The sequence below is a fragment of the Eurosta solidaginis genome, chromosome 5 (assembly GCF_040869045.1).
Source record: "Eurosta solidaginis isolate ZX-2024a chromosome 5, ASM4086904v1, whole genome shotgun sequence".
Taxonomy (NCBI): domain Eukaryota; kingdom Metazoa; phylum Arthropoda; class Insecta; order Diptera; family Tephritidae; genus Eurosta; species Eurosta solidaginis.
The window spans coordinates 76,614,557-76,631,581 of record NC_090323.1 but is presented as its reverse complement, the minus strand read 5'-3'; the positions used below and the strand labels follow the sequence as shown (position 1 = coordinate 76,631,581).

The 17,025-nt window shown below is 37.4% G+C and overlaps 2 protein-coding genes across 9 annotated transcripts in view; one reads left to right on the top strand and one right to left on the bottom strand.

Annotated features, from left to right (window-relative positions):
• LOC137253063 (protein transport protein Sec24C-like) overlaps positions 1-17,025 on the bottom strand; it is a 584,014-nt gene that overhangs the window by 465,756 nt on the left and 101,233 nt on the right. The window lies entirely within an intron of this gene.
• bmm (brummer) overlaps positions 1-17,025 on the top strand; it is a 263,847-nt gene that overhangs the window by 246,098 nt on the left and 724 nt on the right. Inside the window, exon 8 of one of the 5 annotated variants that reach the window (XR_010947614.1) lies at positions 9,134-9,664. The exons of the other annotated variants lie outside the window; for them this stretch is intronic. The gene's annotated coding sequence lies outside the window, so the exon portion shown is untranslated. The remainder of the gene's footprint in view (positions 1-9,133; positions 9,665-17,025) is intronic. 5 annotated transcript variants of the gene reach the window in all.

The following is a 17,025-nucleotide window of genomic DNA, read 5'->3' as shown; positions in this document are numbered from 1 at the left end:
GAATGAAGCTAACGCTATTAGTTAAACCCATTCTTTTGACCTCCTCTTTTTAAAAATAATCAATATTTTGTTCCAAATTTTTCTCTGCTGTTTGCTATAATTTACATATTTGGCTGCCGCGCTTAAACTTATCATGTAACCGATGCTTGACTACGGTTTTCGTTAAGCTTTACGGTTGTGGTCTGCGCATGTGTTCAATGTAATCAACCCAATTGGCCAAACTTCCATGTACTACGCCTTGCAGATATGGTCGGCTGACTTAAAAGACACATATTGAGGAAACTCCATGTCTACCAACACACTGCGCTACTGACACCTGAAAATCGTATCCTTATAGCATTTTCTTTTCTAAAAAAAACTTTACACCAATCACAGTCTTTTTTGTACGGCACCATTAGTTTTTTATTATGTATATAATTTTAAGATAAAGCAACAGCTGCATTTTGTCTACCCAAAAAACATATAAAGTATTTATTTATTTAATCAACAAACAAGATGCTTACAGACGGTTTAATATAAATATGTACATCTTCACCCTTTAAATATAAAAAGTATAGTTGAACTAATGACAGGAGTGTAATGGGTTGACTCTTGAAAGTAACCATTCATTGCGTAACAACACCAACATAAAGCAACTCGTTACAGCGAAGAACACGAGAGGGCACATAAAAACGAATTCTCATGAGAAGGTACGAACATCCAATTGTGCCAGTAATTATATCAAAGACCACGCACATCAAAAACAGAGTTCGCCGCGAGTTCATTGACATGAGATTTATTGGCAAACAACGAGATCTATAAGACGGTATAGGGTCCTCAAAATTCAACGATCGCAAAGCAAAGTGTATAAAGGCTCCCTGAACATACCCAGCCTCTTAGAACTGCATGGAAAGGCCTCTAAACAAATACCGCATACTCCAACATAGACCGAACTAAAGACGAGTACAATAGCTTGAGGGTATAGGGATCACAAAATGACGAACAGTTACGACGAATAAAAGCTAACGTCACGTAAGCTTTGGAAACAGCAAAGCTTGTGCGGGTTATGAACAGGGGTGAGCGTAAGCTTGGCACCTGCTAAGTAACCATGTACGTATACGATGAGCTTGAGCACAACGACCTCTTCGTCAAAATCAGCGGTAGGTCATTTAGTTTGATTTTGATGCTTAAAACAAAGTACCATAGAATGCGCGTGACCCGTGCCCACTGTAGAAGAGCTGAACAGAAAAACCTAAATAAATAATTGATTTAGCTTTCGTGGTCGCTACGACTTCGTGTATACTAACACATTCTCAATTTGGTAACCGTGTATACATATGTGCTGGTGCTCAAAGCTGGTTATGAAATTTAGCTTGGAATCAAAAAAATTATATATATATAAATTTAATGACTAATTTAATGTTTTCAGTGTAATTTCTGAGATACTATACGAAGTAATACCAGAAACTCTAACATAAGAGGTATAATGACACTTACAAATGTTCAGAAATAAGCGATTACGGGCACAGCAGTTATATAATTTGTCCAGCTCACTTCGTAAAATTAAAGAATCTTCTACACGTTTGGTTTTATGGTAGGTATTTAAACCACTGCATTTAGAAAAGCACGAGGATATATTCTTAATGAACAAAATAAATAGCAACGGGCCCAAGACGCTACCCTGGGGAACGCCCGAAGAAGCAACGAACGAATAAGATGCCACACTATCAAACCAAGAAAAGTAGCATTTAGAGAGTTATAATCAGCATCCCTGAAGTTCAAAGATTGATGTTCAAACATGGTGAGAGGAGGGAAAGTACAGAACTGAAGAGATAATAAAATAGTTTTAAAAAAATTTTTAGTTAAACGGTTTTATTGAAAACAATACTTACATGAAGTAATAATGATACTAAAAGCTAGAAAATAATTAGGTAGGTCCTAGGTACTAGTCATCACACTCCTCATCAATCTAGGGCGTTGATCAGGCAATTAAATAAAAGCGTTGGACGCGTGAAATTTCTAAAAATGTGAGGCATAGCATAACCTTATTAAGGTTCAGTTGGTCTTATATATGACTATCAATAGAAGTTTGACGCGTCCAACGCTTTTATTTAATTGTCTGATCAACGCCCTTGATTGATGAGGAGTGTGATGACTAGTACCAATGACCTACCTAATTATTTTCTAGCTTTTAGTATTATTATTCCTTCATGTAAGTATTGTTTTCAATAAAACCGTTTAACTTAAATTTTTTTTTTAATTATTTTATTTTAAACTTTTTCGTCTTTATTTAATTGCCTATTATTTCTTATTATATTTAGTTCATTTGGTGACTCATTATTAGAAGAACTCTTTCCTGACAATTTGTTACAATCTAAGTCCTCAATACATAATCCTTCCAAAGACTTTACTAGACTCTGCGCCACGTATGCTTGTCCCTCCTCGAACTACAACATATTTTGACGTCACTTCTACCGGACTGTATGTAATATTTGCTCCAAATATGAGCCAAATCGGACATCATAGGTCGCTTTCTATTCATGTATGTATTATGTGTTCAAAATATGAGCCAAATCGGACCACAAATACGATTTTTTGAAATATTTCGATCCATGCGCCACCTACCGGAGTTTTTTTTCTTATTATTGCATGGTCATCGGGTTCTGAACTATATTCCAAGTTTCAAGCTGGTAGCTTATCGGGAAGTTACTTAAGTTCAATTACAAAATTCGTTCACCACGGCCGTGCGGCCGGCCTTTCAAGTCAAGCTAAATAAAACCGTTTAAAAATAGAGGGACATGATGCATATAAGATTTACAGATAGGGAAAGTACATTCCTGTAAAGGAAAGACAGAGTTCTCATCGATAAACACGAGATCTAGGATATTACCAAGTTGATTAGGGATATAATTAAATTGGTTAAGATTGATGCTAGAAAGACTATCCAAAAAATGTATCTCATGTAGGTTACTTACATTGGTGGCAGTTAAGTTAATATTATTAAGAAGGTTAGACCATGAGACCTTGTTTAAGTTGAAATCACGTAGTATACAGAAATGATCATCTTCATTATTTTCGCAAATGTGTAACATATTATTCGTATCTGATAATCTGAACTGCTGGGTGGGATGTAACACACGCAAATAAACAAACTACCAAAAATTCGGGCTCAGAGTTGATCGATTAGGGAGTCGTCATTTAATAGCGGAAAAACCGAAGATCTCAGGGTACGTTTAGCAGGGATTAGGCCCCCCCTCTCTACTTCAACCTGTTTTCTGTGCATCCCTGTCATTACGATAGGTTTCAAAAACATTAGGATCAAAGGATTCAGCGTCAAAAAAACGCCATTTAGCCAAGTTGTAACGAGAACAAACACATCAAATTCACAACGGGATGAAAATAGGAATACTTCCCTCGCTCTAGTACGCAGAAATATTCTGGTAATAAATTTAAAGATTTTTTAGATTATTAATACAAGAACAAAGTTGCTTCTATCATTAAAAAGAGAGGACTGCAGACTCATGACGGGTATTCTAACTGGACACTGTCTTTAAATTAGGCTTGGTCAGTGATAGCAGATGTAGGAAGTGCGGGCTGGAGGAGGAAACAATCGAACACGTTCTGTGCTCGTGTCCTGCGCTTGCCTGGCTAAGACTCCAGCTATTAGTAGTGATACAGCTGTCATATCTAGAAGCAGCAAGTGGCTTAAGTCCTAGAAGCTTCTAGTATTTGCCAAGAGGACGGAGTTATTTTATAACATAGGTCCTGGTTTTTGATAGGGTTTCTCAGTTTGGTCGTTAAAACAAACTTCTGGTAACACTATGGACTTTTCAGTCTACGTGAGGTCCTCATGGACCGGCCAGTTCAACCTAACCTAACCTAATACAAGAATTAAAGCTAGGAACATTCATTTTGTCTATATTGTTATCTAAATTATTTTTTATCATGCTGTGATTTTGGATTGGGATCAAGAAGCTTATTATAAACCAAGTTTAAAATTGATTTTCCGAAGACCCTGTAGCGGTGTCTTTCTTGACAAGTTTGTAGCCCGAGATAAACTTACTGTCGATACCGGAATGTTTCTCGACATAAGCAATTATATTATTCTCAGTTACTGACGACTTAAAAGACGAAAGGTGCACAGCAACAACAACATCTAACTCTGTAGAGGCATTTCGCCCTACAACTAGATTTTTAAAGTTGGAAATACTCTTATGGCGCGCAGTAATTTTCCAAAAAGCCATATTATCTTTTGCAGCAAATGCAGCGAAAATTAAATTTTGAATTTTTTTTTTGTGTTTTTCTATTTTCCTTTTTGAAAAGCTTTGTTAGTCTTCCGTAAAAATAGCTAAATTTGTTGTGGTGGATCTACCCGGCACAAGCCCGTGCTGTCGAGGACAGAGCAAATGTTTTAAAGAAATTTAAATTGTTTCCCTAGCTATGCACTCAAATAGCTTTGAAATTGTGGTAAGTTTGAAAATTGGTCTGTAATTAATTACATAATTTTTGTCACCACTTTTTAAGTATAGGAGTGATAAAAGTTAAATCAAGAAATGCTCTGGCAGACAGTGACATTAAAACAGCTGAGAGTCCATCAGCGTCAGTTGTCGTTGATATCTTTAGCTGCTCGATGCCATTAGCAATATCCAAATCCGGCAAACTTAACTTTCCAAAGCTGACGGAAGTTTCTAAGTTTGAGAGTTCTTCAGAAGCAAGATCCATGGATTCATCCCAAATGAAATTGAAAGAAAAGAAATCAACAAATAGGCCGCTTCAGAAATTGAGTTGGCTGACACCCCCCTTAGCCTAACAAATGCAGGTATATCTGAACAAATCTTCGAAGATTTAATATAGTTCCAAAAAATTTGTGGTGAAATTTAATATTGTTTTCAACATTGTTGACTGTAACGTCGATACAAAGATCTATTGAGCTTATTAAATACATCTCTGTACAATATATAACATCTGCGATCATTGGTGGTATTAGATTTTCTATGCTTTTTATAAAACTTATTCTTCAAATTTCTTAAACGTGTGAGTTCTTACGAGAACCGTGGACGCTTAGTGGTTTTCGATCTATGTATTGTGATTCAAACAGATATTACGTAATGTGGACTTAAAAAAATTAAAGCAGCCAGTTACATCCATATTCCCCAACACAAACATTGTGTTTAGGGCCCGGTTTTTCAGTAGTTGGTTAACTAAGTTTGCTTAAACTCGAGTCAAATTTAAACTCCAGTTAAACTACTTCAATCGCAGCTTAAGGCCGCTTTTGGGGTAGGCTTACGGCAACACTGCTTTTTTATTATCTAGATAATTTGTAGATACGGCAACAGCTGGATTTTGTTTACCCAACAAACATGGAAAAAATATTTCTCCAGCGAATTATATCTAGTTCCGGAGGTGATATCCAACATCATTATTTAATTATTCTTAAGTCAGATAGTTCTCTAGGTGACATCCAACTTCATTCTCCAATCACTATTCAACCTTTGAGAAATTTTGTAAAACGTATAGTTCTCGAAGCTCCAAGGACGAAACCTTCCTTAAGACGTCGTTCTTTAAATATTTTCCGACCTTTGGAAGATTTTGAGAAATGTACAGTTCTCCATTGAATATTCAACACATTTCTCTAGTTGATATCCTACGAGTTGAGGTGGAGTTGAAAACAAAATTTCCAAGGAGGTAACACCAAAACCAACAGCTTTTTATTGTGAGAAATAAACACCTGGTTGATAGCAGTAATGAAGCGTAATTAATTAAAAATAAATTATACATATATATTCGAATCGATCTCAAGGCCTAACAATAATTATTTTATCATTATTATTGTTATGATAAATTTTTTCTTAATTGAAAAAATTTTTAAATTAGAATAGAAGAAAGAAAAAATTTAGACAACTGCCAAAGCTCGTTGTATAGATCCATTTCGGGAACTGCTAAATTCCTTCATCGGCAACGTTTAGGCTCCGCTGCTATAACCATTCAGCCACCACAGCGGTTTTTTGTTTGTCTTCATTAATCCTACTTCTATTCTGGTTCTTGCCAATTGATATTCACAACACTGCGACATCAAACAAGTCCACTTTTCACATTCATTCTGCAACAATTCCCTGCCGTGGCCACCAAGTTTTGTTAAAACGGATTCCAGCACGAATCTAGTTGACATTTTCTGAATTTAATCGATGCTAACTTCATTACACTAGCCTAAAATACTTTATAAAGATTTATTTATTCTTTCCGCAAGGATTGTTTACGTTTTCGCTTCACCTTCCTCTACTTCAGCAGTTTGCTTTGGTATATAACTGGACCCAACGAAGAGAAACAAATTGTAGCTGTCTGTTATAATGGAATCAATAGCCGCGGCATTATTTGTGGAGTTGGAAAGCAACGCATACGAAACTGGCCAGGCGAGAATGGAAAGGCAAATATTGCGAAATTTGTGTAATCCATTTGAGATGAGTGTCGAATTGTAAGAAATTGAACTTAAAAAGTTTAATGACTTATTTTCTTATGTATGTTCAAAAAAACTTTCGACTTAATAAGTATGTGTTAGATACTTTTGCGGGGCAAATACGTCCAAGGACTTCGACATCTACATGTTGTTTTTGACCTGGAAACATATAAAAAACAATCATCATTAAGCCTTTTACGTTTCTTAACAAGTTTTACTTACATTTTTGTTAAAATTCTGTTATAAATTAATAAAAAAATAAAAAGAAAATATTTTTCCGCCAACTAATTTGCAACTTAGAAAAACGGAACTACGATCGAAATGCAGAATACACAAAATCGAACGATTCGAAATTGGATCGAAATAGATTGGAACACAGAATACCAAAATTACCAAATCGAAAAAATTCCAATCCATGTCGAAATGCAGAATGGGGCTGAATAATGATAAAATAATTATTGTTAGGCCTTGAGCTCGATTCGAACCCGCGATCTTACAAATCAGTAGGCCGATATAACAACAAAAATTGTTATTTTATTTTCCTGAAAATACTGTGGTATGGAATCTTACATTCGAGTCCAGTTAGAGAACCACTAGTTGGGAATTAAATTGTTTCAACTTAAGTAATAGCATAGCATCAGCATAGCTGTCGCCTTGTCCGTCCTGATGTCACGTTGTTTACATTTTTCCCAAATTATTAAATAAATTATAAAATTAAAAATTGCTTGAAATAAATGTTTTCATACATTTAAAGCAATACCGGCAATCGCCGGTTAACTCATATAAACAGACAACATTTGGTTAATTCGTTGTAGTTCTATAAATAGAACAAAAACAGCAACAATACCAAGTTTCTCTGAAAACCGCCTTACAAACATACATAACTTCAACACATAACTACATACCGAGTATGTGATGTGTAGAAGATAATATTCGCGAAAGAAGGCAATTGGGAAAAACTTTACAACAACTACGGCATGACATAGCTGAATGCGTTTGTAACCTTTTCAACTATCGCAGGAGTGCGGGTTCGACTGTCACTCCCGGGAGAAAGGCTTTGAAGAGATTTACAAGGTATAATCGAAACAGCTGTCGCCTTGCCCGTCCTGATGTCACGTTGTTTAAATTTTTCCCAAATTATTAAATAAATTATAAAATTAAAAATTGCTTGAAATAAATGCTTTCATACATTTAAAGTAATACGGGCAATCCCCGGTTAACTCATATAAACAGACAACATTTGGTTAATTCGTTGTAGTTCTATAAATAGAACAAAAACAGCAACAATACCAAGTTTCTCTGAAAACCGCCTTGCAAACATGCATAACTTCAACACATAACTACATACGAAGTATGTGATGTGTAGAAGGTAATATATGCGAAAGAAGGCAATTGTGAAAAACTTCACAACAACTAAGGCACGACGTAGCTGAATGCGTTTGTAACCATTTCAACTATGGTAGGAGTGCGGGTTCGACTCACACTCCAGGGAGAAAAGGCTTTGAAGAGATTTACAAGGTATAATCGAAACAGCTGTCGCCTTGTCCGTCCTGATGTCACGTTGTTTAAATTTTTCCCAAATTATTAAATAAATTATAAAATTAAAAATTGCTTGAAATAAATGTTTCCATACATTTAAAGCAATACGGGCAATCCCCGGTTAACTCATATAAACAGACAACATTTGGTTAATTCGGTGTAGTTCTATAAATAGAACAAAAACAGCAACAATACCAAGTTTCTCTGAAAACCGCCTTACAAACATGCATAACTTCAACACATAACTACATACGAAGTATGTGATGTGTAGAAGATAATATATGCGAAAGAAAGCAATTGGGAAAAACTTTACAACAACTAAGGCATGACGTAGCTGAATGCGTTTTTAACCATTTCAACTATCGTAGGAGTGCGGGTTCGACTTCTACTCCCGGCAGAAAAGGCTTTGAAGAGATTTACAAGGTATAATCGAAATAGCTGTCGCCTTGCCCGTCCTGATTTCACGTTGTTTAAATTTTTCCCAAATTATTAAATAAATTATAAAATTAAAAATTGCTTGAAAAAAATGTTTTCATACATTTAAAGAAATACGGGCAATCCCCGGTTAACTCATATAAATAGCATTTTTTGTTTTATAAAAAAATGCCTCTTTTGCTGAGTACGCTACGATTCTTGAGTTGAGCCACTGTTTCGAAAGAACTCTTGAGATTTTAGAAGTATGCCTAGTTGTCAACATGAGCTCTAATGGTACTCAAGCCCAAATGCTTGTTGGGTATATTCGACGCCATTTCGAACGAACTCAAATAACTTATAGGTTAACTAGAGTTTAACCCTGTTGGATCGGGCGCTTAAGATCAGCTTAAACTTCAGTTAAAGTAGACTGGGAAACTGCAGAATAAGGTGAAGCGCAGTTTAACTGACAAACTTAGTTGAACTTGTACTGAAAAACCGGGCTTAATTCGGCATAATTGCAACACAAGTAGTTGAAAGCAGTGAAATTCATACCAGTTGGTAATTCGAAAGCGATAAAATTCCACTTCCAACACGAATGGACTGTGATGAGGGTTTGGAGGCGAGATGCTACTAGCTGCTAATGGAAGCTTATATGTAGTTTGCATTATAGCCTAAAAAAATTACATCTAAAATCCGGTTTAAAAGATTAAGATAGCTATTGATCTATAATAATTCAATACCTTGCAGATTATCAACAATATACGAATTAGAACTAATAAAGAAAATAATCACCATCTAGAGATATCAACGAAATGCTACCCACATTAAAAACCCCCAAGACACAAAGTTCATTGTCAGCAAATAATGCTATTTACGGCTAGAATGTTGTAGACATGCGCCTTATATAGGGCTTCGGGGCTACCCGGCTGATTATAAGACACACATAAGAACAGCAAACCACACTCGCATGCAATTTAACGCAAAGTTGATCTAGCTTGGAATCCATATCCCTCAGCTGGAGAAAAGAGGCTCGAAGTTACTTACGTGTAGCAGCAAACAGTACACCACAACCTATACTAATGCATAATCTCTATCCTTGCGAAAGGCATCAAATACCAGCGGATTAAAAAAATATATCTCTCCAGCCTTCGAGAAATGTATAGTGTAACGAATTTTGGAGATTTCCGTTTCACCTTCTAGAACTATTGTATCTCCTGCTTGGTAATTGAGCTATATGCGTATGTTTGTGTGTGTAATAACTTCGGCTGATGACTACAGGTGTGTGTGTGATATCCTTCACTTCGAACTGCTGGTTATATGTGGGCATGTACATAAGTTTGGCTGCTTGCTGTTTTGTGTTGTGATTATTTACTAACAGCATAGTGATGCTAATATTCGCCATAATAGTAGCTCGTTCATTATTCTCAAACCTGATAGTTCTCAAGTTGATATCCAACATCATTTTCAAATTATTCTCCAAACTTGGAAATTTTGAGGAATTTGTAGTTCTCAAATGAATATCCAGCACAATCCTGCAGTTGATATCTTCCATTGGATGACACCACCAAAGCCAACTATTATATAGCTATTACTATTATAATAAATAAACAAATTGGTAGCATTAATGAAGAATTATAAATTAAAAATAATTTATACATGTTTTATTTTATTTTCATGAAAATAGTACAGTATTGGAATTTTACATTTGAGCCCAATCACACTTGGGTACAAGTTGAGAACTGCCAATGCTCCCCTTATGAAAAGAAAAATGAATATCAAATTGTACACCTGTAACTCGCAGTTTGTGAGATCTTTGGTTTCATACACACATGTTTTCAAAAAAACTCGTATAACTTTTAGTCAGTAGGTTAGAGAATAATAAAATAAAAAATATATGCCAAGCAAGTAAAGCCACTATAGTAAAAAAGTAAATAAATTGAAATTTTTCAAAGGCAAAAAATGTTTGGACTTAACACATTTGTCTGCCCTGCACCACAGCTAATACATAGGAAAGACATTTCGTTTACTTCTTTTTGTAAGTGATATATTTTAAGCTGTGCGATCTTTCTGCTTTCATATCTCAATTTTAAAGAGGCCAACGAGACATATATATTGTGGTGGTAGATGAAATGATTTTTGATTTGATTAACTATTGTTTAGTTTCATGTAGATATAGTTGTTTGTATATTTTCATTGTAATAGCTACTCATTTCGGAAAAACTTCAACAATAGACATGACTGGATGAAGGTGTTAAGAACTTCGAAAAATTTAAACGTTTATAATTTTTTTTAAAACGGTTGTTTCAAGGCTAAACAAATTGTTATAAACGAGTACCTAATGCATAAAATAAGGAAAATCAAAATATGCGACGTAGCACCTTCACCCATGCAGGTAATCCTTTATGCTTAGTTTTTATTATGTCAAAATGAAATTGCCTTTGTAGTCAAAACGAACAGCAAACGGATTTGACGTTGTATGACAAACCGTTTTCATGCCATTGCCAAGTCTGTACTCAAAATTGGCCTAGTGAAAACCAAGCATTACATTATAGTAAAAAAGTGTTGTAAATATATAACTTGGTGGCAGGGAAGCCTAACGGCTATTTCTTTCTAAGCTATGTCCGTCTGTCTGTCACGATAAAATGAGTAGTAAATTGTGGTATGCTATTGAAATTTCGTATCTACGTTCGTTTCCACTCGTCCTATATCCCTATTTAATATGAGGACAAAATTTTTATTGCTGGCCTCCTAAAACAACTTTGCAAACAATTGTGAATTTGAAGTGGAATTATCAATTCTAGCATTGACCATAACTTATGAACGGTTTTCAATAAATCATACAACTCTATATTTTAAGAACAAGGTATTACATTTTTGGTAGAGCGAGTATTCCCAAAGAGGATAAATATAACAAGAGACGTCACTCATTACTTTGTAGCCATTTGCATAATGTTTTCGTTATGGTAGTCGCGGTTTTTTTTTTTTTTGGCGAGATGTGCATAAATGTCTTCTATACATTTTCGTGGGGTATTTGTGTTTATTTTTCCGACTGTATTTGATTAATTAATTAATTCTGTTTCCTAAATTCACATTTGCATAAGGTGCCTACACGGCATGGATAAATGCGAGACAATTAAAAATGTCCCTCTTAGAAAACATATTAGGCATCAATTTTTTTAATTCCCAGCGAGTTACTCGCCACTCGTAGAAGACTGACGGCTCTTATTATATGTATCCCCTTTGGTATTTCTGTCACTTACCACTTTTATTTTTTTTTTTTTTCAAATTTGCGAAAATATATTCGCTAGCCTCGACTTTTTCCAAAAATTAAAAATTGCTGATCTTCTGCAAACATCTTTTTTACATCGATTTAAAAAATGAGTAGCCTTTTGCTATAGAAATAGCAAGAGATTTTCCAATGCTACATAGGACAATTTCACATACATATATTTCCGTAAAAAGTTTGTTTTCACCCGAAATACTCCACTTGTTCTATTGAAAAAACAAAGTGAAATTTTTTTACGGAAATATAATATATGAAATTTTTCTTTGTGCCATGGGAAAACCCGGAACTCTAAAGTGTCCATTGTGGGCAGGACCCACTGGGAAGCAGGGAGTCCCTATAATGACCATGACTCAGAGGTCTGGTTCACGGATGGATCGAAATTCGATGACGGAAGAACGGGAGTTGGCTTGTCGAGCTTCAAGAAATCGATACCAATGGGATGCTACCCCACCATATTTCAGGCAGAAATCCATGCAATAGAAGTCTGCTGAGATGCTCAACCTCGAAGAGCATCTACATTATGTCGGACAGCCACTGAAATCCTTAATGACCTGGAAGCCAATAACAAAGTTTTTGTTAGGATGGGTTCCCGGACGTCAGGGACGTGATGGTAATGAACATGCAGATTACCAGCAAAGCAGGGTGCTATACCAGCGTTCTATGGTCCAGAGCCCTTTTGTGGACTCACAAGAGCACACACCAGGGAAACCATAAGTAACTGGGAAACTAAACAATTCAGGCGTCACTGGATTGACTGCCCAGGGCAAACTGTTTATACTTCCGGCAACGAAAGTATCAACCAAACTCATTAATCTAAGCCGGGAGAACCTAAGAACTGTGCACTATACGGGACAAAGTGGTCTACGATATCACCTAAGTTAAATCTATCCGACACTCAAATTTGTCGTTTCTGTGAGTTGGAGGATGAAACGCCGGTTCACATTCTCTGCGAATGCGTCGCTCTAGCAAGACAGAGACTCTCCCATCTAGGTGGTGTGACTCTTAATCCCTATGTGATATGGAGTAAAAATCCTGAAGAGATACTTAGATACATCAAAAGCATCCATATACAAAATTAGGCTGAAAGGTCAGGCACAATAGATCTTCACAAATAATAATAATAAAATAGAAATAGTGGCTCTACCAAAAATTTAAAAGTTGTGCTTAAAATATAGAGTCGTACGATTTATTCAAAACAAAAATAGTCAAAATATCTTTATTTATATTCAGAAGTTATGACCAATACAAAATATAAGAATTGTACTTAAATTTCGTAATTTTTTCCAAACTAAGCAATTTATTTTAAAACAAAGTACAGGGAAAATCCTAATTTTTGATCCTCTATCAAACAAGTTATCCAAGGAAAAGTTGTTTTATTTTTTTTTTTTTAGGTGGCCCGCAATAAAAACTTTGTCCTATGAGCAAATTCGGACGAAAACCATGTATAAAATTTTGAAAAACAAAAATTTGTATTCAGTAAATAATACACCTACACAAATTTTCATAATAGTTCGATTCCTAGTAAAAACATTGGGAAACTATCGAAGATGAGCGTGGCACCGCCCACCTATGAAAAAATAATTTTCACAACTTAAATTACCGGTCATACATCAATAACCGTTTAAGCTATCATCACAAAACTCATCAACCAGATTATTATTATAATAGGTAATGTTACTAAAAAATTAAGGAAATCGGTTGAGGGCCACGCTCGTTTTTATACACAAAATCTTTAAAAGAATCGTAAAAGGTCATAATAAACAATATATATGCGAATATTAAAAAGCCATTAAAGTGTGTTCAAATCTATTTATGACAATTGAATGGTGTAAACGGGCGTGCATGCAACAAAGTTAATAATAGGCAGCCTACTTTTAATTTAGCTCAATTTCTCATGCGTGAAAACCTAACCTCCCACAACCTGCGCATTTTTCGCACCTGGGACCGTGTTTAGCATAACTTCGGGTAGCGAAGCGCACTACGTCAGCTCTTTGGCTACTCTCACGTTATTGGACTAAGCAACCATATGGCCGTTTAGCGAGGAGAATATTCCATGCGTATCTGCTGATCATGTCCCATCTGTCACTTCCGCAGGTCATCTTATGTATGACACTGCCTGAGAATAGGTCGCCTAGTGTTACTTCCACCCTTCTCCGTTGCTATGCGAAGTGATCGCATTCGAGAAAGGTGTGGCGTGCGTTGTATATGATCCCACAGTATAAGCAATTCGGATTTTCAACCTTAGCCATTCTGTGGAGATATTCCCGGAAGTAGCCGTGGTCACTTAAAAACTGTCAGGTAGAAGTCGACCTCTCCATGTGACCGCTCTAACAAAAGCTGTCGATCAAGAATCAGTTCCCTGGTTCACTTGCCTGCAGCACTGCAGCTCCCATTGCAAGCGACGGATAGATTCTTTTCGCGTCTATACGGCAGTAAAATCTCTGTGTACTTCTCGTTGTTGTTGTTGTTGTTGTAGCAATGCTCGCCCCACCTAATAGCCGCGACCGATCACAAATTGTCATCAATATCCTCTAACGGGAGTCCAAGGAAACTTGCCGTTTCAACAGGGGTGGACCATAAGGAAAGGGGTGTTAGAGGCGTTGGTTCCACATTACAATTAAAGAGATGGTTGGTGTCATGTGGGGACACATTGCAAGCGGGGAATACATTTTGTATGTCGTGGTTGATTCTGGATAGGTAAGAGTTTAACCTGTTACAGTATCCAGAACGAAGTTGAGCAAGAGTGACACGCGTTTCCCTGGGGAGTATGCGTTCCTCTTCCGCGAGTTCTGGATATTTTTCTTCAAGTACTGGACTAACCGGGCAATTCCCGACATAAAGGTCCGACGCCTGTCTATGGAGTTCACCAAGGACCTGCTTGTGTTTTTCCGCTTCATACGGCTGGGTTCTCAGGTGCCGTATTTCCTCAAAATGCTTACGGAGATGACTCCTTAGGCCCCTAGGCGGTGCTGGTTCGTCAATCAGATGTCTGTTGGGATGCCCAGGTTTCTGGGTATTCAACAGAAACTGTTTGGTCAGCATCTCATTTCTCTCCCTGATGGGGAGTATTCTCTCCTCATTATGCAGATGGTGTTCTGGGGACATAAGAAGACAGCCCGTGGCGATTCTGAGAGCAGTATTTTGGCAGGCCTGTAGTTTCTTCCAGTGGGTGGTTTTTAGGCTTGGCGACCATATGGGTGACGCGTAGCACGTAATCAGCTGGCTAATTGCTTTGTATGTGGTCAAGAGCGTTTCTTTATCTTTTTCCCAGGTACTGCCAGCAAGGGATTTGAGGATTTTATTACGGCTCTGAATTCTTGGAACAATTGCGGTTGCGTGCGCACCAAAATGTAGAACCTGATCAAACGTCACACCCAAGATTTTGGGGTGTAGGACAGTCGGTAGCGTAGTGCCATCGACGTGGATGTTCAATATGGTCGAAATTTGGGGCATCCATGTTGTAAATAAGGTCGCGGAAGATTTAGTCGGTGACAATGCCAGGTTTCGCGAGGCGAAAAAACTGGAGAGATCAGGGAGATAGCCGTTTATTTTATTGCATAGCTCATCGATCTCTGGGCCTGGGCCTGTGGCCATTATTGTGCAGTCATCGGCGTAGGAAACGATTGTGACTCCTTCCGGTGGTGAAGGTAGCTTAGATATGTAGAAATTAAACAAAAGTGGGGATAGGACACCACCCTGTGGCGCCCCTTGTTTAATTCTCCTTTGTTTTGGTGTTTCGTTTCTGAATTGCACCGATGCCTGCCGACCACCTAGATAATTTGCGGTCCACCTTTTAAGACATGGTGGAAGGGTAGACCCTTCCAGGTCTTGCAGTAACGAGCCATGGTTGACCGTATCAAAAGCTTTTGATAGGTCTAGCGCTACGAGTACTGTTCTATGGTGGGGGTATTGATTCAAACCGCAATTTATCTGGGTGCTAATGACATTTAGCGCGGAGGTAGTGCTATGGAGTTTTCTGAAGTCATGCTGATGAGGGGCTAGCTGCAAATGTGCTTGGAAATAAGGGAGCAAAATGGCTTCAAGCGTCTTTGCCACTGGCGATAGGAGAGATATCGGACGATATGACTCACCTACGTTAGCTGGTTTCCCAGGCTTTAGTAGCGGGACCACCTTGGCCATTTTTCATTTCTCGGGTATGACAAAGGTGGAAAGAGACAGGTTGAAGACATGCGCTAAATATTTGAAACCCTCTTTCCCTAGGTTTTTAAGCATCGGCATGGCTATGCCGTCTGGGCCCACTGCTTTGGATGGTTTAGCGCGACCAATGGCGTCCTCAACCTCTCTAGCGGTGATGGTGATTGATGACGCGCTGAATTTGTGTTTATGTGCGTGTTTATTGGCTCTCCGTCTATCTTTGTCGACCGTAGGATGCATTATATATTGTCGGCAGAAAGCGCTCGCGCATTTTTTCGCATCCGACAGCACCTTCTGTGTACTTCTCGTCGGAGGTGATAAATTGATTTCCTCTCCTCACCGGGAAGATGTATCGGTATGGCCCCTCTGCGTTGGGCTGAGGTAATAGTTGCTCGGTACTTTCGAAATTTCATTGCATCCGCCAAAATTTTTGCACAGTACAAAAGTAGAGATTCCGAAGCAGAAGCAAGCATCTTTCTTATGCAACAGCTCATCAATAAATTTGTTCTATAACTGCCCTGGGCGTTCCGGGAGGACCATAAATCTTCTCGAAAGGCCTGTCCCATCTTTTTTCGTCACCGTCCATGGCTCCTAACGAAACATTAAGCGAGATATGATGACGACGTTTAGAACGTGAATTTTGTTTGTACCAAGTTCTAGGCAGGCATTGTTTTATTGTTGTTGTAGCATTGCTTCGTCCCATCCAATAGGTGGGCCACTCACAAATCGTTACCAATATCCTCTAATGGGAGTCCAATAAAACTTGCAGCTTCATCAGGGCTGGACCAGAGTGAGATGGTTGTACTTTTTGTTTCAAAACAAGTAGCAACTTTGGCAGAAGACGAAGAATTGTCAAAAATTCATTTAAGCCATGTTCAATAGAATAGGGAAAGTTATACTAAACATGGAGGAGATACCGGTGATTAAGAAAACAGTGCCGTAAGGAATTCTAATTGAATGGTGTACTTTGAGTTTCATACACTTTTTATTTTGATTATTTTTTTATTATACGTTTTTTTTTAAATTGACGAATTTGAAGGATTTTTATACATATATTTTAGTATATGTGACCCAGCCTATGAAAAGGTGGCTCATGTCTCAAAAGAAAACAGCTACTTCTCGCAATTTCTTTTTTGAGTCATAAGCCACCACATAAGCCGGGTCGCATATAGTGAAAGCGATTCCCCTTTCAGATACG